The sequence below is a fragment of the Staurois parvus genome, unplaced genomic scaffold (assembly GCF_062004578.1).
Source record: "Staurois parvus isolate SC_StPar_1 unplaced genomic scaffold, SC_StPar_1.0 ptg002025l, whole genome shotgun sequence".
Taxonomy (NCBI): domain Eukaryota; kingdom Metazoa; phylum Chordata; class Amphibia; order Anura; family Ranidae; genus Staurois; species Staurois parvus.
The window spans coordinates 133,698-155,317 of NW_028319821.1; the positions used below are offsets into that span (position 1 = coordinate 133,698).

Sequence of the window (21,620 nt, forward strand, 5' to 3'; positions counted from 1 at the left end):
TGTAGGGCTTTCCCTTCGGTAGCGAAATGCGTCGCAGCATGTCGGAAGCATTTCCCGCGTTCTTCAGGTTAGCTCTTTTTGGCCTGTCGACCCGTGTGGTTCTATTGGACTGTGTGTAAGGGATCCTTCAAAAGCACAGGGTGACCTTCCATAGCCCAATTCCATTGGCATGCCCGTGGTATGGTGCTGGTGAAGCTCATCGCTACAAGTGCCTACGGAAGCCCGCTAAACAGCTGTCAAGACATGCAAATGAGGCCGCTCTGCCTTCTCCCATAATCCCCTGCAGTAGGCCGTCCTTTGGCTTGTCTGTATTTGCATAACCCGAACGTATCTCGGGTAACATGTACTGGCATTTTTGTCTAGGTAAACCTTTTCTGGTGGTATTTGGATCTGAAGTATCCTTTTCCTTTGATTGGGTTCCGCACCTTATTTGGCTCTGTTTGTGAATGATATGAAATCAGGAGTCACCGTGAGCTGAGCAGCATCTGTGTGCCGCCGGCAACCTCGTTTAGGGCTGGGGTTCTTTATACTCTGGTTTCTCTTCAGATCGTATAAATCTTTCGCCTTTTACTAAAGATTTCCGTGGAGAGGAACAACCATGAGTTTCAGAGAATTTTTTGATGCCTAGCTGATGCTGGGCTTGCTCACTTGTTGAAAAATAGATTGAGTTGCTCTGTTTTTGGAAGATCTTTGGTCTTGGCCAATGTTGTTGGTGGTGGTGGTGGTGAGGAACATGACGTAGACGCTGATCGGATTGTCTCGTTTTACCAACGGGTTATGGAGCTGTTTGAAAAGTGGTTGAATTTTCTGGGCTCGGCTCAAAGTTTCTGGTGTATCCAGCCAAAGCTGATCCTGCTCTAATCCTGTAGGGCTTTCCCTTCGGTAGCGAAATGCGTGGCAGCATGTCGGAAGCATTTCCCGCGTTCTTCAGGTTAGCTCTTTTTGGCCTGTCGACCCGTGTGGTTCTATTGGACTGTGTGTAAGGGATCCTTCAAAAGCACAGGGTGACCTTCCATAGCCCAATTCCATTGGCATGCCCGTGGTATGGTGCTGGTGAAGCTCATCGCTACAAGTGCCTACGGAAGCCCGCTAAACAGCTGTAAAGACATGCAAATGAGGCCGCTCTGCCTTCTCCCATAATCCCCTGCAGTAGGCCGTCCTTTGGCTTGTCTGTATTTGCATAACCCGAACATATCTCGGGTAACATGTACTGGCATTTTTGTCTAGGTAAACCTTTTCTGGTGGTATTTGGATCTGAAGTATCCTTTTCCTTTGATTGGGTTCCGCACCTTATTTGGCTCTGTTTGTGAATGATATGAAATCAGGAGTCACCGTGAGCTGAGCAGCATCTGTGTGCCGCCGGCAACCTCGTTTAGGGCTGGGGTTCTTTATACTCTGGTTTCTCTTCAGATCGTATAAATCTTTCGCCTTTTACTAAAGATTTCCGTGGAGAGGAACAACCATGAGTTTCAGAGAATTTTTTGATGCCTAGCTGATGCTGGGCTTGCTCACTTGTTGAAAAATAGATTGAGTTGCTCTGTTTTTGGAAGATCTTTGGTCTTGGCCAATGTTGTTGTTGGTGGTGGTGGTGGTGGTGGTGGTGAGGAACATGACGTAGACGCTGATCGGATTGTCTCGTTTTACCAACGGGTTATGGAGCTGTTTGAAAAGTGGTTGAATTTTCTGGGCTCGGCTCAAAGTTTCTGGTGTATCCAGCCAAAGCTGATCCTGCTCTAATCCTGTAGGGCTTTCCCTTCGGTAGCGAAATGCGTGGCAGCATGTCGGAAGCATTTCCCGCGTTCTTCAGGTTAGCTCTTTTTGGCCTGTCGACCCGTGTGGTTCTATTGGACTGTGTGTAAGGGATCCTTCAAGAGCACAGGGTGACCTTCCATAGCCCAATTCCATTGGCATGCCCGTGGTATGGTGCTGGTGAAGCTCATCGCTACAAGTGCCTACGGAAGCCCGCTAAACAGCTGTAAAGACATGCAAATGAGGCCGCTCTGCCTTCTCCCATAATCCCCTGCAGTAGGCCGTCCTTTGGCTTGTCTGTATTTGCATAACCCGAACGTATCTCGGGTAACATGTACTGGCATTTTTGTCTAGGTAAACCTTTTCTGGTGGTATTTGGATCTGAAGTATCCTTTTCCTTTGATTGGGTTCCGCACCTTATTTGGCTCTGTTTGTGAATGATATGAAATCAGGAGTCACCGTGAGCTGAGCAGCATCTGTGTGCCGCCGGCAACCTCGTTTAGGGCTGGGGTTCTTTATACTCTGGTTTCTCTTCAGATCGTATAAATCTTTCGCCTTTTACTAAAGATTTCCGTGGAGAGGAACAACCATGAGTTTCAGAGAATTTTTTGATGCCTAGCTGATGCTGGGCTTGCTCACTTGTTGAAAAATAGATTGAGTTGCTCTGTTTTTGGAAGATCTTTGGTCTTGGCCAATGTTGTTGTTGGTGGTGGTGGTGGTGGTGAGGAACATGACGTAGACGCTGATCGGATTGTCTCGTTTTACCAACGGGTTATGGAGCTGTTTGAAAAGTGGTTGAATTTTCTGGGCTCGGCTCAAAGTTTCTGGTGTATCCAGCCAAAGCTGATCCTGCTCTAATCCTGTAGGGCTTTCCCTTCGGTAGCGAAATGCGTCGCAGCATGTCGGAAGCATTTCCCGCGTTCTTCAGGTTAGCTCTTTTTGGCCTGTCGACCCGTGTGGTTCTATTGGACTGTGTGTAAGGGATCCTTCAAGAGCACAGGGTGACCTTCCATAGCCCAATTCCATTGGCATGCCCGTGGTATGGTGCTGGTGAAGCTCATCGCTACAAGTGCCTACGGAAGCCCGCTAAACAGCTGTAAAGACATGCAAATGAGGCCGCTCTGCCTTCTCCCATAATCCCCTGCAGTAGGCCGTCCTTTGGCTTGTCTGTATTTGCATAACCCGAACGTATCTCGGGTAACATGTATTGGCATTTTTGTCTAGGTAAACCTTTTCTGGTGGTATTTGGATCTGAAGTATCCTTTTCCTTTGATTGGGTTCCGCACCTTATTTGGCTCTGTTTGTGAATGATATGAAATCAGGAGTCACCGTGAGCTGAGCAGCATCTGTGTGCCGCCGGCAACCTCGTTTAGGGCTGGGGTTCTTTATACTCTGGTTTCTCTTCAGATCGTATAAATCTTTCGCCTTTTACTAAAGATTTCCGTGGAGAGGAACAACCATGAGTTTCAGAGAATTTTTTGATGCCTAGCTGATGCTGGGCTTGCTCACTTGTTGAAAAATAGATTGAGTTGCTCTGTTTTTGGAAGATCTTTGGTCTTGGCCAATGTTGTTGTTGGTGGTGGTGGTGGTGGTGGTGAGGAACATGACGTAGACGCTGATCGGATTGTCTCGTTTTACCAACGGGTTATGGAGCTGTTTGAAAAGTGGTTGAATTTTCTGGGCTCGGCTCAAAGTTTCTGGTGTATCCAGCCAAAGCTGATCCTGCTCTAATCCTGTAGGGCTTTCCCTTCGGTAGCGAAATGCGTCGCAGCATGTCGGAAGCATTTCCCGCGTTCTTCAGGTTAGCTCTTTTTGGCCTGTCGACCCGTGTGGTTCTATTGGACTGTGTGTAAGGGATCCTTCAAGAGCACAGGGTGACCTTCCATAGCCCAATTCCATTGGCATGCCCGTGGTATGGTGCTGGTGAAGCTCATCGCTACAAGTGCCTACGGAAGCCCGCTAAACAGCTGTAAAGACATGCAAATGAGGCCGCTCTGCCTTCTCCCATAATCCCCTGCAGTAGGCCGTCCTTTGGCTTGTCTGTATTTGCATAACCCGAACGTATCTCGGGTAACATGTACTGGCATTTTTGTCTAGGTAAACCTTTTCTGGTGGTATTTGGATCTGAAGTATCCTTTTCCTTTGATTGGGTTCCGCACCTTATTTGGCTCTGTTTGTGAATGATATGAAATCAGGAGTCACCGTGAGCTGAGCAGCATCTGTGTGCCGCCGGCAACCTCGTTTAGGGCTGGGGTTCTTTATACTCTGGTTTCTCTTCAGATCGTATAAATCTTTTGCCTTTTACTAAAGATTTCCGTGGAGAGGAACAACCATGAGTTTCAGAGAATTTTTTGATGCCTAGCTGATGCTGGGCTTGCTCACTTGTTGAAAAATAGATTGAGTTGCTCTGTTTTTGGAAGATCTTTGGTCTTGGCCAATGTTGTTGTTGGTGGTGGTGGTGGTGGTGAGGAACATGACGTAGACGCTGATCGGATTGTCTCGTTTTACCAACGGGTTATGGAGCTGTTTGAAAAGTGGTTGAATTTTCTGGGCTCGGCTCAAAGTTTCTGGTGTATCCAGCCAAAGCTGATCCTGCTCTAATCCTGTAGGGCTTTCCCTTCGGTAGCGAAATGCGTGGCAGCATGTCGGAAGCATTTCCCGCGTTCTTCAGGTTAGCTCTTTTTGGCCTGTCGACCCGTGTGGTTCTATTGGACTGTGTGTAAGGGATCCTTCAAGAGCACAGGGTGACCTTCCATAGCCCAATTCCATTGGCATGCCCGTGGTATGGTGCTGGTGAAGCTCATCGCTACAAGTGCTACGGAAGCCCGCTAAACAGCTGTAAAGACATGCAAATGAGGCCGCTCTGCCTTCTCCCATAATCCCCTGCAGTAGGCCGTCCTTTGGCTTGTCTGTATTTGCATAACCCGAACGTATCTCGGGTAACATGTACTGGCATTTTTGTCTAGGTAAACCTTTTCTGGTGGTATTTGGATCTGAAGTATCCTTTTCCTTTGATTGGGTTCCGCACCTTATTTGGCTCTGTTTGTGAATGATATGAAATCAGGAGTCACCGTGAGCTGAGCAGCATCTGTGTGCCGCCGGCAACCTCGTTTAGGGCTGGGGTTCTTTATACTCTGGTTTCTCTTCAGATCGTATAAATCTTTCGCCTTTTACTAAAGATTTCCGTGGAGAGGAACAACCATGAGTTTCAGAGAATTTTTTGATGCCTAGCTGATGCTGGGCTTGCTCACTTGTTGAAAAATAGATTGAGTTGCTCTGTTTTTGGAAGATCTTTGGTCTTGGCCAATGTTGTTGGTGGTGGTGGTGGTGGTGGTGAGGAACATGACGTAGACGCTGATCGGATTGTCTCGTTTTACCAACGGGTTATGGAGCTGTTTGAAAAGTGGTTGAATTTTCTGGGCTCGGCTCAAAGTTTCTGGTGTATCCAGCCAAAGCTGATCCTGCTCTAATCCTGTAGGGCTTTCCCTTCGGTAGCGAAATGCGTCGCAGCATGTCGGAAGCATTTCCCGCGTTCTTCAGGTTAGCTCTTTTTGGCCTGTCGACCCGTGTGGTTCTATTGGACTGTGTGTAAGGGATCCTTCAAGAGCGCAGGGTGACCTTCCATAGCCCAATTCCATTGGCATGCCCGTGGTATGGTGCTGGTGAAGCTCATCGCTACAAGTGCCTACGGAAGCCCGCTAAACAGCTGTAAAGACATGCAAATGAGGCCGCTCTGCCTTCTCCCATAATCCCCTGCAGTAGGCCGTCCTTTGGCTTGTCTGTATTTGCATAACCCGAACGTATCTCGGGTAACATGTACTGGCATTTTTGTCTAGGTAAACCTTTTCTGGTGGTATTTGGATCTGAAGTATCCTTTTCCTTTGATTGGGTTCCGCACCTTATTTGGCTCTGTTTGTGAATGATATGAAATCAGGAGTCACCGTGAGCTGAGCAGCATCTGTGTGCCGCCGGCAACCTCGTTTAGGGCTGGGGTTCTTTATACTCTGGTTTCTCTTCAGATCGTATAAATCTTTCGCCTTTTACTAAAGATTTCCGTGGAGAGGAACAACCATGAGTTTCAGAGAATTTTTTGATGCCTAGCTGATGCTGGGCTTGCTCACTTGTTGAAAAATAGATTGAGTTGCTCTGTTTTTGGAAGATCTTTGGTCTTGGCCAATGTTGTTGTTGGTGGTGGTGATGGTGGTGAGGAACATGACGTAGACGCTGATCGGATTGTCTCGTTTTACCAACGGGTTATGGAGCTGTTTGAAAAGTGGTTGAATTTTCTGGGCTCGGCTCAAAGTTTCTGGTGTATCCAGCCAAAGCTGATCCTGCTCTAATCCTGTAGGGCTTTCCCTTCGGTAGCGAAATGCGTCGCAGCATGTCGGAAGCATTTCCCGCGTTCTTCAGGTTAGCTCTTTTTGGCCTGTCGACCCGTGTGGTTCTATTGGACTGTGTGTAAGGGATCCTTCAAGAGCACAGGGTGACCTTCCATAGCCCAATTCCATTGGCATGCCCGTGGTATGGTGCTGGTGAAGCTCATCGCTACAAGTGCCTACGGAAGCCCGCTAAACAGCTGTAAAGACATGCAAATGAGGCCGCTCTGCCTTCTCCCATAATCCCCTGCAGTAGGCCGTCCTTTGGCTTGTCTGTATTTGCATAACCCGAACGTATCTCGGGTAACATGTACTGGCATTTTTGTCTAGGTAAACCTTTTCTGGTGGTATTTGGATCTGAAGTATCCTTTTCCTTTGATTGGGTTCCGCACCTTATTTGGCTCTGTTTGTGAATGATATGAAATCAGGAGTCACCGTGAGCTGAGCAGCATCTGTGTGCCGCCGGCAACCTCGTTTAGGGCTGGGGTTCTTTATACTCTGGTTTCTCTTCAGATCGTATAAATCTTTCGCCTTTTACTAAAGATTTCCGTGGAGAGGAACAACCATGAGTTTCAGAGAATTTTTTGATGCCTAGCTGATGCTGGGCTTGCTCACTTGTTGAAAAATAGATTGAGTTGCTCTGTTTTTGGAAGATCTTTGGTCTTGGCCAATGTTGTTGTTGGTGGTGGTGGTGGTGGTGAGGAACATGACGTAGACGCTGATCGGATTGTCTCGTTTTACCAACGGGTTATGGAGCTGTTTGAAAAGTGGTTGAATTTTCTGGGCTCGGCTCAAAGTTTCTGGTGTATCCAGCCAAAGCTGATCCTGCTCTAATCCTGTAGGGCTTTCCCTTCGGTAGCGAAATGCGTCGCAGCATGTCGGAAGCATTTCCCGCGTTCTTCAGGTTAGCTCTTTTTGGCCTGTCGACCCGTGTGGTTCTATTGGACTGTGTGTAAGGGATCCTTCAAGAGCACAGGGTGACCTTCCATAGCCCAATTCCATTGGCATGCCCGTGGTATGGTGCTGGTGAAGCTCATCGCTACAAGTGCCTACGGAAGCCCGCTAAACAGCTGTAAAGACATGCAAATGAGGCCGCTCTGCCTTCTCCCATAATCCCCTGCAGTAGGCCGTCCTTTGGCTTGTCTGTATTTGCATAACCCGAACGTATCTCGGGTAACATGTACTGGCATTTTTGTCTAGGTAAACCTTTTCTGGTGGTATTTGGATCTGAAGTATCCTTTTCCTTTGATTGGGTTCCGCACCTTATTTGGCTCTGTTTGTGAATGATATGAAATCAGGAGTCACCGTGAGCTGAGCAGCATCTGTGTGCCGCCGGCAACCTCGTTTAGGGCTGGGGTTCTTTATACTCTGGTTTCTCTTCAGATCGTATAAATCTTTCGCCTTTTACTAAAGATTTCCGTGGAGAGGAACAACCATGAGTTTCAGAGAATTTTTTGATGCCTAGCTGATGCTGGGCTTGCTCACTTGTTGAAAAATAGATTGAGTTGCTCTGTTTTTGGAAGATCTTTGGTCTTGGCCAATGTTGTTGTTGGTGGTGGTGGTGGTGGTGAGGAACATGACGTAGACGCTGATCGGATTGTCTCGTTTTACCAACGGGTTATGGAGCTGTTTGAAAAGTGGTTGAATTTTCTGGGCTCGGCTCAAAGTTTCTGGTGTATCCAGCCAAAGCTGATCCTGCTCTAATCCTGTAGGGCTTTCCCTTCGGTAGCGAAATGCGTCGCAGCATGTCGGAAGCATTTCCCGCGTTCTTCAGGTTAGCTCTTTTTGGCCTGTCGACCCGTGTGGTTCTATTGGACTGTGTGTAAGGGATCCTTCAAGAGCACAGGGTGACCTTCCATAGCCCAATTCCATTGGCATGCCCGTGGTATGGTGCTGGTGAAGCTCATCGCTACAAGTGCCTACGGAAGCCCGCTAAACAGCTGTAAAGACATGCAAATGAGGCCGCTCTGCCTTCTCCCATAATCCCCTGCAGTAGGCCGTCCTTTGGCTTGTCTGTATTTGCATAACCCGAACGTATCTCGGGTAACATGTACTGGCATTTTTGTCTAGGTAAACCTTTTCTGGTGGTATTTGGATCTGAAGTATCCTTTTCCTTTGATTGGGTTCCGCACCTTATTTGGCTCTGTTTGTGAATGATATGAAATCAGGAGTCACCGTGAGCTGAGCAGCATCTGTGTGCCGCCGGCAACCTCGTTTAGGGCTGGGGTTCTTTATACTCTGGTTTCTCTTCAGATCGTATAAATCTTTCGCCTTTTACTAAAGATTTCCGTGGAGAGGAACAACCATGAGTTTCAGAGAATTTTTTGATGCCTAGCTGATGCTGGGCTTGCTCACTTGTTGAAAAATAGATTGAGTTGCTCTGTTTTTGGAAGATCTTTGGTCTTGGCCAATGTTGTTGTTGGTGGTGGTGGTGGTGGTGAGGAACATGACGTAGACGCTGATCGGATTGTCTCGTTTTACCAACAGGTTATGGAGCTGTTTGAAAAGTGGTTGAATTTTCTGGGCTCGGCTCAAAGTTTCTGGTGTATCCAGCCAAAGCTGATCCTGCTCTAATCCTGTAGGGCTTTCCCTCGGTAGCGAAATGCGTGGCAGCATGTCGGAAGCATTTCCCGCGTTCTTCAGGTTAGCTCTTTTTGGCCTGTCGACCCGTGTGGTTCTATTGGACTGTGTGTAAGGGATCCTTCAAAAGCACAGGGTGACCTTCCATAGCCCAATTCCATTGGCATGCCCGTGGTATGGTGCTGGTGAAGCTCATCGCTACAAGTGCCTACGGAAGCCCGCTAAACAGCTGTCAAGACATGCAAATGAGGCCGCTCTGCCTTCTCCCATAATCCCCTGCAGTAGGCCGTCCTTTGGCTTGTCTGTATTTGCATAACCCGAACGTATCTCGGGTAACATGTACTGGCATTTTTGTCTAGGTAAACCTTTTCTGGTGGTATTTGGATCTGAAGTATCCTTTTCCTTTGATTGGGTTCCGCACCTTATTTGGCTCTGTTTGTGAATGATATGAAATCAGGAGTCACCGTGAGCTGAGCAGCATCTGTGTACCGCCGGCAACCTCGTTTAGGGCTGGGGTTCTTTATACTCTGGTTTCTCTTCAGATCGTATAAATCTTTCGCCTTTTACTAAAGATTTCCGTGGAGAGGAACAACCATGAGTTTCAGAGAATTTTTTGATGCCTAGCTGATGCTGGGCTTGCTCACTTGTTGAAAAATAGATTGAGTTGCTCTGTTTTTGGAAGATCTTTGGTCTTGGCCAATGTTGTTGTTGGTGGTGGTGGTGGTGGTGAGGAACATGACGTAGACGCTGATCGGATTGTCTCGTTTTACCAACGGGTTATGGAGCTGTTTGAAAAGTGGTTGAATTTTCTGGGCTCGGCTCAAAGTTTCTGGTGTATCCAGCCAAAGCTGATCCTGCTCTAATCCTGTAGGGCTTTCCCTTCGGTAGCGAAATGCGTCGCAGCATGTCGGAAGCATTTCCCGCGTTCTTCAGGTTAGCTCTTTTTGGCCTGTCGACCCGTGTGGTTCTATTGGACTGTGTGTAAGGGATCCTTCAAAAGCACAGGGTGACCTTCCATAGCCCAATTCCATTGGCATGCCCGTGGTATGGTGCTGGTGAAGCTCATCGCTACAAGTGCCTACGGAAGCCCGCTAAACAGCTGTCAAGACATGCAAATGAGGCCGCTCTGCCTTCTCCCATAATCCCCTGCAGTAGGCCGTCCTTTGGCTTGTCTGTATTTGCATAACCCGAACGTATCTCGGGTAACATGTACTGGCATTTTTGTCTAGGTAAACCTTTTCTGGTGGTATTTGGATCTGAAGTATCCTTTTCCTTTGATTGGGTTCCGCACCTTATTTGGCTCTGTTTGTGAATGATATGAAATCAGGAGTCACCGTGAGCTGAGCAGCATCTGTGTACCGCCGGCAACCTCGTTTAGGGCTGGGGTTCTTTATACTCTGGTTTCTCTTCAGATCGTATAAATCTTTCGCCTTTTACTAAAGATTTCCGTGGAGAGGAACAACCATGAGTTTCAGAGAATTTTTTGATGCCTAGCTGATGCTGGGCTTGCTCACTTGTTGAAAAATAGATTGAGTTGCTCTGTTTTTGGAAGATCTTTGGTCTTGGCCAATGTTGTTGGTGGTGGTGGTGGTGAGGAACATGACGTAGACGCTGATCGGATTGTCTCGTTTTACCAACGGGTTATGGAGCTGTTTGAAAAGTGGTTGAATTTTCTGGGCTCGGCTCAAAGTTTCTGGTGTATCCAGCCAAAGCTGATCCTGCTCTAATCCTGTAGGGCTTTCCCTTCGGTAGCGAAATGCGTCGCAGCATGTCGGAAGCATTTCCCGCGTTCTTCAGGTTAGCTCTTTTTGGCCTGTCGACCCGTGTGGTTCTATTGGACTGTGTGTAAGGGATCCTTCAAGAGCACAGGGTGACCTTCCATAGCCCAATTCCATTGGCATGCCCGTGGTATGGTGCTGGTGAAGCTCATCGCTACAAGTGCCTACGGAAGCCCGCTAAACAGCTGTAAAGACATGCAAATGAGGCCGCTCTGCCTTCTCCCATAATCCCCTGCAGTAGGCCGTCCTTTGGCTTGTCTGTATTTGCATAACCCGAACGTATCTCGGGTAACATGTACTGGCATTTTTGTCTAGGTAAACCTTTTCTGGTGGTATTTGGATCTGAAGTATCCTTTTCCTTTGATTGGGTTCCGCACCTTATTTGGCTCTGTTTGTGAATGATATGAAATCAGGAGTCACCGTGAGCTGAGCAGCATCTGTGTGCCGCCGGCAACCTCGTTTAGGGCTGGGGTTCTTTATACTCTGGTTTCTCTTCAGATCGTATAAATCTTTCGCCTTTTACTAAAGATTTCTGTGGAGAGGAACAACCATGAGTTTCAGAGAATTTTTTGATGCCTAGCTGATGCTGGGCTTGCTCACTTGTTGAAAAATAGATTGAGTTGCTCTGTTTTTGGAAGATCTTTGGTCTTGGCCAATGGTGTTGTTGGTGGTGGTGGTGGTGGTGAGGAACATGACGTAGACGCTGATCGGATTGTCTCGTTTTACCAACGGGTTATGGAGCTGTTTGAAAAGTGGTTGAATTTTCTGGGCTCGGCTCAAAGTTTCTGGTGTATCCAGCCAAAGCTGATCCTGCTCTAATCCTGTAGGGCTTTCCCTTCGGTAGCGAAATGCGTGGCAGCATGTCGGAAGCATTTCCCGCGTTCTTCAGGTTAGCTCTTTTTGGCCTGTCGACCCGTGTGGTTCTATTGGACTGTGTGTAAGGGATCCTTCAAGAGCACAGGGTGACCTTCCATAGCCCAATTCCATTGGCATGCCCGTGGTATGGTGCTGGTGAAGCTCATCGCTACAAGTGCCTACGGAAGCCCGCTAAACAGCTGTAAAGACATGCAAATGAGGCCGCTCTGCCTTCTCCCATAATCCCCTGCAGTAGGCCGTCCTTTGGCTTGTCTGTATTTGCATAACCCGAACGTATCTCGGGTAACATGTACTGGCATTTTTGTCTAGGTAAACCTTTTCTGGTGGTATTTGGATCTGAAGTATCCTTTTCCTTTGATTGGGTTCCGCACCTTATTTGGCTCTGTTTGTGAATGATATGAAATCAGGAGTCACCGTGAGCTGAGCAGCATCTGTGTGCCGCCGGCAACCTCGTTTAGGGCTGGGGTTCTTTATACTCTGGTTTCTCTTCAGATCGTATAAATCTTTCGCCTTTTACTAAAGATTTCCGTGGAGAGGAACAACCATGAGTTTCAGAGAATTTTTTGATGCCTAGCTGATGCTGGGCTTGCTCACTTGTTGAAAAATAGATTGAGTTGCTCTGTTTTTGGAAGATCTTTGGTCTTGGCCAATGTTGTTGTTGGTGGTGGTGGTGGTGGTGAGGAACATGACGTAGACGCTGATCGGATTGTCTCGTTTTACCAACGGGTTATGGAGCTGTTTGAAAAGTGGTTGAATTTTCTGGGCTCGGCTCAAAGTTTCTGGTGTATCCAGCCAAAGCTGATCCTGCTCTAATCCTGTAGGGCTTTCCCTTCGGTAGCGAAATGCGTCGCAGCATGTCGGAAGCATTTCCCGCGTTCTTCAGGTTAGCTCTTTTTGGCCTGTCGACCCGTGTGGTTCTATTGGACTGTGTGTAAGGGATCCTTCAAGAGCGCAGGGTGACCTTCCATAGCCCAATTCCATTGGCATGCCCGTGGTATGGTGCTGGTGAAGCTCATCGCTACAAGTGCCTACGGAAGCCCGCTAAACAGCTGTAAAGACATGCAAATGAGGCCGCTCTGCCTTCTCCCATAATCCCCTGCAGTAGGCCGTCCTTTGGCTTGTCTGTATTTGCATAACCCGAACGTATCTCGGGTAACATGTACTGGCATTTTTGTCTAGGTAAACCTTTTCTGGTGGTATTTGGATCTGAAGTATCCTTTTCCTTTGATTGGGTTCCGCACCTTATTTGGCTCTGTTTGTGAATGATATGAAATCAGGAGTCACCGTGAGCTGAGCAGCATCTGTGTGCCGCCGGCAACCTCGTTTAGGGCTGGGGTTCTTTATACTCTGGTTTCTCTTCAGATCATATAAATCTTTCGCCTTTTACTAAAGATTTCCGTGGAGAGGAACAACCATGAGTTTCAGAGAATTTTTTGATGCCTAGCTGATGCTGGGCTTGCTCACTTGTTGAAAAATAGATTGAGTTGCTCTGTTTTTGGAAGATCTTTGGTCTTGGCCAATGTTGTTGTTGGTGGTGGTGGTGGTGGTGAGGAACATGACGTAGACGCTGATCGGATTGTCTCGTTTTACCAACGGGTTATGGAGCTGTTTGAAAAGTGGTTGAATTTTCTGGGCTCGGCTCAAAGTTTCTGGTGTATCCAGCCAAAGCTGATCCTGCTCTAATCCTGTAGGGCTTTCCCTTCGGTAGCGAAATGCGTCGCAGCATGTCGGAAGCATTTCCCGCGTTCTTCAGGTTAGCTCTTTTTGGCCTGTCGACCCGTGTGGTTCTATTGGACTGTGTGTAAGGGATCCTTCAAGAGCACAGGGTGACCTTCCATAGCCCAATTCCATTGGCATGCCCGTGGTATGGTGCTGGTGAAGCTCATCGCTACAAGTGCCTACGGAAGCCCGCTAAACAGCTGTAAAGACATGCAAATGAGGCCGCTCTGCCTTCTCCCATAATCCCCTGCAGTAGGCCGTCCTTTGGCTTGTCTGTATTTGCATAACCCGAACGTATCTCGGGTAACATGTACTGGCATTTTTGTCTAGGTAAACCTTTTCTGGTGGTATTTGGATCTGAAGTATCCTTTTCCTTTGATTGGGTTCCGCACCTTATTTGGCTCTGTTTGTGAATGATATGAAATCAGGAGTCACCGTGAGCTGAGCAGCATCTGTGTGCCGCCGGCAACCTCGTTTAGGGCTGGGGTTCTTTATACTCTGGTTTCTCTTCAGATCGTATAAATCTTTCGCCTTTTACTAAAGATTTCCGTGGAGAGGAACAACCATGAGTTTCAGAGAATTTTTTGATGCCTAGCTGATGCTGGGCTTGCTCACTTGTTGAAAAATAGATTGAGTTGCTCTGTTTTTGGAAGATCTTTGGTCTTGGCCAATGTTGTTGTTGGTGGTGGTGGTGGTGGTGAGGAACATGACGTAGACGCTGATCGGATTGTCTCGTTTTACCAACGGGTTATGGAGCTGTTTGAAAAGTGGTTGAATTTTCTGGGCTCGGCTCAAAGTTTCTGGTGTATCCAGCCAAAGCTGATCCTGCTCTAATCCTGTAGGGCTTTCCCTTCGGTAGCGAAATGCGTCGCAGCATGTCGGAAGCATTTCCCGCGTTCTTCAGGTTAGCTCTTTTTGGCCTGTCGACCCGTGTGGTTCTATTGGACTGTGTGTAAGGGATCCTTCAAAAGCACAGGGTGACCTTCCATAGCCCAATTCCATTGGCATGCCCGTGGTATGGTGCTGGTGAAGCTCATCGCTACAAGTGCCTACGGAAGCCCGCTAAACAGCTGTCAAGACATGCAAATGAGGCCGCTCTGCCTTCTCCCATAATCCCCTGCAGTAGGCCGTCCTTTGGCTTGTCTGTATTTGCATAACCCGAACGTATCTCGGGTAACATGTACTGGCATTTTTGTCTAGGTAAACCTTTTCTGGTGGTATTTGGATCTGAAGTATCCTTTTCCTTTGATTGGGTTCCGCACCTTATTTGGCTCTGTTTGTGAATGATATGAAATCAGGAGTCACCGTGAGCTGAGCAGCATCTGTGTACCGCCGGCAACCTCGTTTAGGGCTGGGGTTCTTTATACTCTGGTTTCTCTTCAGATCGTATAAATCTTTCGCCTTTTACTAAAGATTTCCGTGGAGAGGAACAACCATGAGTTTCAGAGAATTTTTTGATGCCTAGCTGATGCTGGGCTTGCTCACTTGTTGAAAAATAGATTGAGTTGCTCTGTTTTTGGAAGATCTTTGGTCTTGGCCAATGTTGTTGGTGGTGGTGGTGGTGAGGAACATGACGTAGACGCTGATCGGATTGTCTCGTTTTACCAACGGGTTATGGAGCTGTTTGAAAAGTGGTTGAATTTTCTGGGCTCGGCTCAAAGTTTCTGGTGTATCCAGCCAAAGCTGATCCTGCTCTAATCCTGTAGGGCTTTCCCTTCGGTAGCGAAATGCGTCGCAGCATGTCGGAAGCATTTCCCGCGTTCTTCAGGTTAGCTCTTTTTGGCCTGTCGACCCGTGTGGTTCTATTGGACTGTGTGTAAGGGATCCTTCAAGAGCACAGGGTGACCTTCCATAGCCCAATTCCATTGGCATGCCCGTGGTATGGTGCTGGTGAAGCTCATCGCTACAAGTGCCTACGGAAGCCCGCTAAACAGCTGTAAAGACATGCAAATGAGGCCGCTCTGCCTTCTCCCATAATCCCCTGCAGTAGGCCGTCCTTTGGCTTGTCTGTATTTGCATAACCCGAACGTATCTCGGGTAACATGTACTGGCATTTTTGTCTAGGTAAACCTTTTCTGGTGGTATTTGGATCTGAAGTATCCTTTTCCTTTGATTGGGTTCCGCACCTTATTTGGCTCTGTTTGTGAATGATATGAAATCAGGAGTCACCGTGAGCTGAGCAGCATCTGTGTGCCGCCGGCAACCTCGTTTAGGGCTGGGGTTCTTTATACTCTGGTTTCTCTTCAGATCGTATAAATCTTTCGCCTTTTACTAAAGATTTCTGTGGAGAGGAACAACCATGAGTTTCAGAGAATTTTTTGATGCCTAGCTGATGCTGGGCTTGCTCACTTGTTGAAAAATAGATTGAGTTGCTCTGTTTTTGGAAGATCTTTGGTCTTGGCCAATGGTGTTGTTGGTGGTGGTGGTGGTGGTGAGGAACATGACGTAGACGCTGATCGGATTGTCTCGTTTTACCAACGGGTTATGGAGCTGTTTGAAAAGTGGTTGAATTTTCTGGGCTCGGCTCAAAGTTTCTGGTGTATCCAGCCAAAGCTGATCCTGCTCTAATCCTGTAGGGCTTTCCCTTCGGTAGCGAAATGCGTCGCAGCATGTCGGAAGCATTTCCCGCGTTCTTCAGGTTAGCTCTTTTTGGCCTGTCGACCCGTGTGGTTCTATTGGACTGTGTGTAAGGGATCCTTCAAAAGCACAGGGTGACCTTCCATAGCCCAATTCCATTGGCATGCCCGTGGTATGGTGCTGGTGAAGCTCATCGCTACAAGTGCCTACGGAAGCCCGCTAAACAGCTGTAAAGACATGCAAATGAGGCCGCTCTGCCTTCTCCCATAATCCCCTGCAGTAGGCCGTCCTTTGGCTTGTCTGTATTTGCATAACCCGAACGTATCTCGGGTAACATGTACTGGCATTTTTGTCTAGGTAAACCTTTTCTGGTGGTATTTGGATGTGAAGTATCCTTTTCCTTTGATTGGGTTCCGCACCTTATTTGGCTCTGTTTGTGAATGATATGAAATCAGGAGTCACCGTGAGCTGAGCAGCATCTGTGTGCCGCCGGCAACCTCGTTTAGGGCTGGGGTTCTTTATACTCTGGTTTCTCTTCAGATCGTATAAATCTTTCGCCTTTTACTAAAGATTTCCGTGGAGAGGAACAACCATGAGTTTCAGAAAATTTTTTGATGCCTAGCTGATGCTGGGCTTGCTCACTTGTTGAAAAATAGGTTGAGTTGTTTAGATTCTGAAGGACCAGCAGATGCTGTTATTGTTGTATTTGTTATACAATTACGCTGATAGCTCTTACCAAATGCAAACGTCTTTATTGAAGTGGAATTACATGATGTCTGAGTACCAAAAACACTTTTTTAATACAAAGCAATTCCATCCATCCATCCATGTCTCCATCCATTCCTAAACCTCATATGTGTGCGGATCCCCACATGTGGATAAGTTCCCCAGTGAACCCTGTCCTGAACCTGATGTAATCCTGTTAACAGCTACGATCAATTAGCTGTGAAACCTGAGCTTCAATCCTCACCACTAGAGATGAGCGAATTATTCAAAAATTCGATTTGGCTGATTCGCCGAATTTGCGGCAGAAATTCGATTCGCTGCGAATTTAACTTATTAAAAGGGTTTCTAGGCTTCAGAGAGCCTTTATATTAGTGCAGAACACTGTACCTTTAATTTAAATGCCCTTGGAGTCTGCTGGGGAAGAGAAATAATACTGTCAGTCAGTATGACATGCAGATGAGTGCCGTCGATCTTAGAATCACCGCACACTTCACTCATTTGGGCAGTCACGGGGCACGACGAAGAAGAAGAAGAAGAAGAAGAAGAATGAAAAGAAGAAGAATGAAAAGAAGAATGAATAGAAGAAGAAGAAGAATGAAAAGAAGAAGAAGAAGAATGAAAAGAAGAATGAAAAGAAGAATGAAAAGAAGAAGAAGAAGAATGAAAAGAAGAAGAAGAAGAATGAAAAGAAGAATGAAAAGAAGAAGAAGAATGAAAAGAAGAAGAAGAAGAATGAAAAGAAGAAGAAGAATGAAAAGAAGAATGAAAAGAAGAAGAAGAAGAATGAAAAGAAGAAGGAGAAGAATAAAAAGAAGAAGAAGAAGAATGAAAAGAAGAATGAAAAGAAGAAGAAGAAGAATGAAAAGAAGAAGAAGAATGAGAAGAAGAAGAAGAATGAGAAGAAGAAGAAGGAGAAGAAGAAGCAGGATGAGGATGAAGAAGAATTCCATTCCAGCAAAAAGTGTATCTGCAGAGAGCTCCGCTATTTCTGACAGTTCTCTGACAGTTCCTTCACATTTACAGCGGTTGAAACATTGTATCTATTTGTTTCCGAATAAAAACATCTGTATCCTAAATGGAAACAAATAGATACAATGTTTCAACCGCTGTAAATGTGAAGGAACTGTCAGAGAACTGTCAGAAATAGCGGAGCTCTCTGCAGGGACACTTTTTGCCGGCTGTAGAAGGAATGAAAATCGGCCGATCGGGAAAAATTCGATTCGCGCATCCGAAGTTTGCTAATGTTCGGATTCGATGCGAATCGAATTTTTCTTAAAATTCGAAACGAATTCCACTTCGCCAGGTTCGATTCGCTCATCTCTACTCACCACATGTGTGAATCTGCTCTAAAAGAAGTGAAAACAGGTTTTTATGAGAATAATATATCAACTTGATAAGGTGGGGGTTTGGATAAGGTGTAGGGGGGGGGTTGAATGTTAGGTGTTGGGGTTTGGATAAGGTGTAGGGGGGGGGTTGAATGTTAGGTGTTGGGGTTTGGATAAGGTGTAGGGGGGGGGGGTTGAATGTTAGGTGTTGGGGTTAGGATAAGGTGTAGGGGGGGTTGAATGTTAGGTGTTGGGGTTTGGATAAGGTGTAGGGGGGGTTGAATGTTAGGTGTTGGGGTTTGGATAAGGTGTAGGGGGGGGTTGAATGTTAGGTGTTGGGGTTTGGATAAGGTGTAGGGGGGGTTGAATGTTAGGTGTTGGGGTTTGGATAAGGTGTAGGGGGGGGTTGAATGTTAGGTGTTGGGGTTTGGATAAGGTGTAGGGGGGGTGTAATGTTAGGTGTTGGTGTTTGGATAAGGTGTAGGGGGGGGGTTGAATGTTAGGTGTTGGGGTTTGGATAAGGTGTAGGGGGGGTTGAATGCTAGGTGTTGGGGTTTGGGTAAGTTGTAGGGGGGGGGTTGAATGTTAGGTGTTGGGGTTTGGATAAGGTGTGGGGGGGGTTGAATGTTAGGTGTTGGGGTTTGGATAAGGTGTGGGGGGGGTTGAATGTTAGGTGTTGGGGTTTGGATAAGGTGTAAGGGGGGGGGGGGTTGAATGTTAGGTGTTGGGTTTTGGATAAGGTGTAGGGGGGGGTGGGGTTGAATGTTAGGTGATGGTGTTTGGATAAGGTGTAGGGGGTTGGATAAGGTTTAGGGGGGGTTGATTGTTAGGTGTTGGGGTTTGGATAAGGTGTAGGGGGGGTTGAATGTTAGGTGTTGAGGTTTGGATAAGGTGTAGGGGGGTTGATTGTTAGGTGTTGGGGTTTGGATAAGGTGTAGGGGGGGTTCTTTGAATGTTAGGTGTTGGGGTTTGGATAAGGTGTAGGGGGCTCTTTGAATGTTAGGGGTTGCTCTAGGATAAGGTGAGGGTTTAAGTGTTAGGTATTGGGGTCAGAGTAAGCTTGGGAGGTTTGGGTGTTAGGTGTTGGAGCTAGGATAAGGAGTAGGGGTTTGGTTGAGATTTAGATGTTGGGGCTGGGATAATGGGTAGAGTTTCTGTGTTGGGCTAGGTTAAGGTATAGCAGTTTGGTTGAGTGTTAGGTGTTAGGACTAGGATAAGGTGTTGGGGTTTGGTTGAGTGTTAGGGCTAGGATAAGGTGTTTGGGTTTGGTTGAGATTTAGGTGTTGAGGCTGGGATAAGACATAAGGGTATGATTCAGAGGTGGGTCTAGGATAAGGGGCAAGGGTTTGTGTATGTATTGGGGCTGGGATAAGGTATAATGGTTGAATTAATTGGTAGAGCTAGGACACGGTGTAGGGGTTTGGTTAAGTGTTGGGGTTTGGTTGAGATTTAGGTGCTGGGACTAGGATAATGGGTAGGGCATTGGTTAAGAGTTTGTGTGTTGGGTCTAGGATAAGATATAATGGTTTGGTTAATTGTTAGGTGTTGGGGCTAGGATAAGGTAATGGGGCCTGGTTAAGCATTAGGTTTTGACATTAGGATATGGTGTAGGGGCGTGGTTGAGATTTAGGTGTTGGGGCTAGGATATGGCATAGTGGTTTGGTTGAGATCTAGGGGTTGGGACTAGGATATGGTGTAGGGGTATGGTTGAGCTTTAGGCTTTCGCACTAGGATATGGTATAGTGGTTTGGGTTTGGTTGAGATCTACGTGTTGGGTCTAGGATATGGTATAGGGGTTTGGTTGAGATTTAGGTGTTGGGGCTAGGATATGATATAGGGGTTTGGTTGAGATTTAGGCTTTCGCAGTAGGATATGGTATAGTGGTTTGGGTTTGGTTGAGATTTAGGTTTTGGCATTAGGATATGGTGTAGGGGTTTGGTTGAGATCTAGGTGTTGGGACTAGGATATGGTGTAGGGGTTTGGTTGAGATTTAGATGTTGGGTTAGGATCGGGTATAAGGGTTTTACATGTTGGCACTAGGATATGGTGTAGGTCTTTGGTTGAGATTTAGGTTTTGGCACTAGGATATTGTGTAGGGGTTTGGTTGAGATCTAGGTGTTGGGACTAGGATATGACATAGTGGTTTGGGTTTGGTTGAGATTTAGGTGTTGGCACTAGGATATGGTGTAGGGGTTTGGTTGAGATTTAGGTGTTGGCACTAGGATATGGTGTAGGGGTTTGGTTGAGATCTAGGTGTTGGGACTAGGATATGATATAGTGGTTTGGGTTTGGTTGAGATTTAGGTGTTGGCACTAGGATATGGTGTAGGGGGTTGGTTGAGATCTAGGTGTTGGGACTAGGATATGGTGTAGAGGTTTGGTTGAGATTTAGATGTTGGGTTAGGATCGGGTATAAGGGTTTTACATGTTGGCACTAGGATATGGTGTAGGTCTTTGGTTGAGATTTAGGTTTTGGCACTAGGATATGGTGTAGGGGTTTGGTTGAGATTTAGGTGTTGGCACTAGGATATGGAGTAGGGGTTTGGTTGAGATCTAGGTGTTGGGGCTAGGATATGATATAGTGGTTTGGTTGAGATTTAGGCTCTCGCACTAGGATATGGTATAGTGGTTTGGGTTTGGTTGAGATTTAGGTGTTGGCACTAGGATATGATATAGGGATTTGGGTTTGGGTGAGATTTAGATGTTGGGGCTAGGATATAGTGTAGGGGTTTGGTTGAGATCTAGGTGTTGGGACTAGGATATGTTGTAGGTCTTTGGTTGAGATTTAGGTTTTGGCACTAGGATATGGTGTAGGGTTTGGGTGAGATCTAGGTGTTCGGACTAGGATATGATATAGTGGTTTGGGTGAGATTTAGATGTTGGGGCTAGGATATAGTGTAGGGGTTTGGCTGAGATCTAGGGGTTGGGACTAGGATATGATATAGTGGTTTGGGTTTGGGTGAGATTTAGATGTTGGGGCTAGGATATAGTGTAGGGGTTTGGCTGAGATCTAGGGGTTGGGACTAGGATATGATATAGTGGTTTGGGTTTGGGTGAGATCTAGGGGTTGGGACTAGGATATAGTGTAGGGATTTGGTTGAGTTTTATGAAGCTACGTAGCTGTTGGGGAACATCACGTGTTCTAAGCATCACTGCCACATATATATGAGAACATTCACTTGTGTTCACGGTAATACAGTGAAGGAAATGCGTATTTGCTCCCCTGCTGATGATGAATGTTCGCCCCTCACACAGAAACGATCGGTCTAACAATGGAATGTTCGGGGTAACACTGAGAGACAGAATACAACAACAAATTCAGCAGAAATGCGTCTAACAAATGATGACGGATCTGCATGTTCATGAGGGAAAGAAGGATTTGATCCCCTTCACAAAACATGACTTAGTACTTGGTAGTCAATCCCTTGTTGGCAATCACAGAGGTCAGACATTTCCTGGAGTTGGCCCCCAGGTTCGCACACATCTCAGGAGGGATTTTGGCCCACTCCTCTTGGCAGATCCTCTCCAAGTCATTAAGGTTTGGTGGCTGACATTTGGCAACTCGAACTTTCAGCTCCCTCCACAGATTGTCAATGATGATGAAGGTCTGGAGACTGGCTAGGCCACTCCAGGACCTTAATGTGCTTCTTCTTGAGCCGCTCCTTTGTTGCCTTGGCCGTGTGTTTTGGGTCATTGTCATGCTGGAACAATGGTTCATTGGTTTGAGGAGGGACCAATCCTTGAAGTTAGTGATTCTCTGCAATAAATACACAGGTTTTCTCCAATCTGCAGAGACTTCTTTTCATTCAGGAATCATCATTGGTTATGCTGGTTTCTGGTACTAGAATGATGAACATGTTGCAGCCATACTATAGGGACAATCTATGGGCCAGTTGTAGTACAGAGGTGAAGGCT

The 21,620-nt window shown here is 46.7% G+C and overlaps 1 protein-coding gene and 19 non-coding genes across 20 annotated transcripts in view; all 20 read left to right on the top strand.

Annotated features, from left to right (window-relative positions):
* Window positions 1–21,620, top strand: part of LOC149432962 (bestrophin-4-like) — an 83,054-nt gene that overhangs the window by 44,799 nt on the left and 16,635 nt on the right. The window lies entirely within an intron of this gene.
* On the top strand, window positions 527–641 carry LOC149432991 (U5 spliceosomal RNA). The gene has a single exon (XR_016308919.1). It is a non-coding gene; the product is annotated as a U5 spliceosomal RNA (small nuclear RNA).
* LOC149432992 (U5 spliceosomal RNA) lies at window positions 1,391–1,505 on the top strand. The gene has a single exon (XR_016308920.1). It is a non-coding gene; the product is annotated as a U5 spliceosomal RNA (small nuclear RNA).
* Window positions 2,267–2,381, top strand: LOC149432993 (U5 spliceosomal RNA). Its single transcript, XR_016308921.1, has one exon. It is a non-coding gene; the product is annotated as a U5 spliceosomal RNA (small nuclear RNA).
* Window positions 3,137–3,251, top strand: LOC149432994 (U5 spliceosomal RNA). The gene has a single exon (XR_016308922.1). It is a non-coding gene; the product is annotated as a U5 spliceosomal RNA (small nuclear RNA).
* On the top strand, window positions 4,010–4,124 carry LOC149432995 (U5 spliceosomal RNA). The gene has a single exon (XR_016308934.1). It is a non-coding gene; the product is annotated as a U5 spliceosomal RNA (small nuclear RNA).
* On the top strand, window positions 4,879–4,993 carry LOC149432996 (U5 spliceosomal RNA). The gene has a single exon (XR_016308923.1). It is a non-coding gene; the product is annotated as a U5 spliceosomal RNA (small nuclear RNA).
* LOC149432997 (U5 spliceosomal RNA) lies at window positions 5,749–5,863 on the top strand. The gene has a single exon (XR_016308924.1). It is a non-coding gene; the product is annotated as a U5 spliceosomal RNA (small nuclear RNA).
* LOC149432998 (U5 spliceosomal RNA) lies at window positions 6,619–6,733 on the top strand. The gene has a single exon (XR_016308926.1). It is a non-coding gene; the product is annotated as a U5 spliceosomal RNA (small nuclear RNA).
* On the top strand, window positions 7,489–7,603 carry LOC149432999 (U5 spliceosomal RNA). The gene has a single exon (XR_016308927.1). It is a non-coding gene; the product is annotated as a U5 spliceosomal RNA (small nuclear RNA).
* Window positions 8,359–8,473, top strand: LOC149433000 (U5 spliceosomal RNA). Its single transcript, XR_016308928.1, has one exon. It is a non-coding gene; the product is annotated as a U5 spliceosomal RNA (small nuclear RNA).
* On the top strand, window positions 9,228–9,342 carry LOC149433001 (U5 spliceosomal RNA). The gene has a single exon (XR_016308929.1). It is a non-coding gene; the product is annotated as a U5 spliceosomal RNA (small nuclear RNA).
* On the top strand, window positions 10,098–10,212 carry LOC149433002 (U5 spliceosomal RNA). Its single transcript, XR_016308930.1, has one exon. It is a non-coding gene; the product is annotated as a U5 spliceosomal RNA (small nuclear RNA).
* Window positions 10,962–11,076, top strand: LOC149433003 (U5 spliceosomal RNA). Its single transcript, XR_016308937.1, has one exon. It is a non-coding gene; the product is annotated as a U5 spliceosomal RNA (small nuclear RNA).
* LOC149433004 (U5 spliceosomal RNA) lies at window positions 11,832–11,946 on the top strand. The gene has a single exon (XR_016308931.1). It is a non-coding gene; the product is annotated as a U5 spliceosomal RNA (small nuclear RNA).
* LOC149433005 (U5 spliceosomal RNA) lies at window positions 12,702–12,816 on the top strand. The gene has a single exon (XR_016308935.1). It is a non-coding gene; the product is annotated as a U5 spliceosomal RNA (small nuclear RNA).
* On the top strand, window positions 13,572–13,686 carry LOC149433006 (U5 spliceosomal RNA). Its single transcript, XR_016308932.1, has one exon. It is a non-coding gene; the product is annotated as a U5 spliceosomal RNA (small nuclear RNA).
* On the top strand, window positions 14,442–14,556 carry LOC149433007 (U5 spliceosomal RNA). The gene has a single exon (XR_016308933.1). It is a non-coding gene; the product is annotated as a U5 spliceosomal RNA (small nuclear RNA).
* On the top strand, window positions 15,306–15,420 carry LOC149433008 (U5 spliceosomal RNA). The gene has a single exon (XR_016308938.1). It is a non-coding gene; the product is annotated as a U5 spliceosomal RNA (small nuclear RNA).
* Window positions 16,176–16,290, top strand: LOC149433009 (U5 spliceosomal RNA). The gene has a single exon (XR_016308891.1). It is a non-coding gene; the product is annotated as a U5 spliceosomal RNA (small nuclear RNA).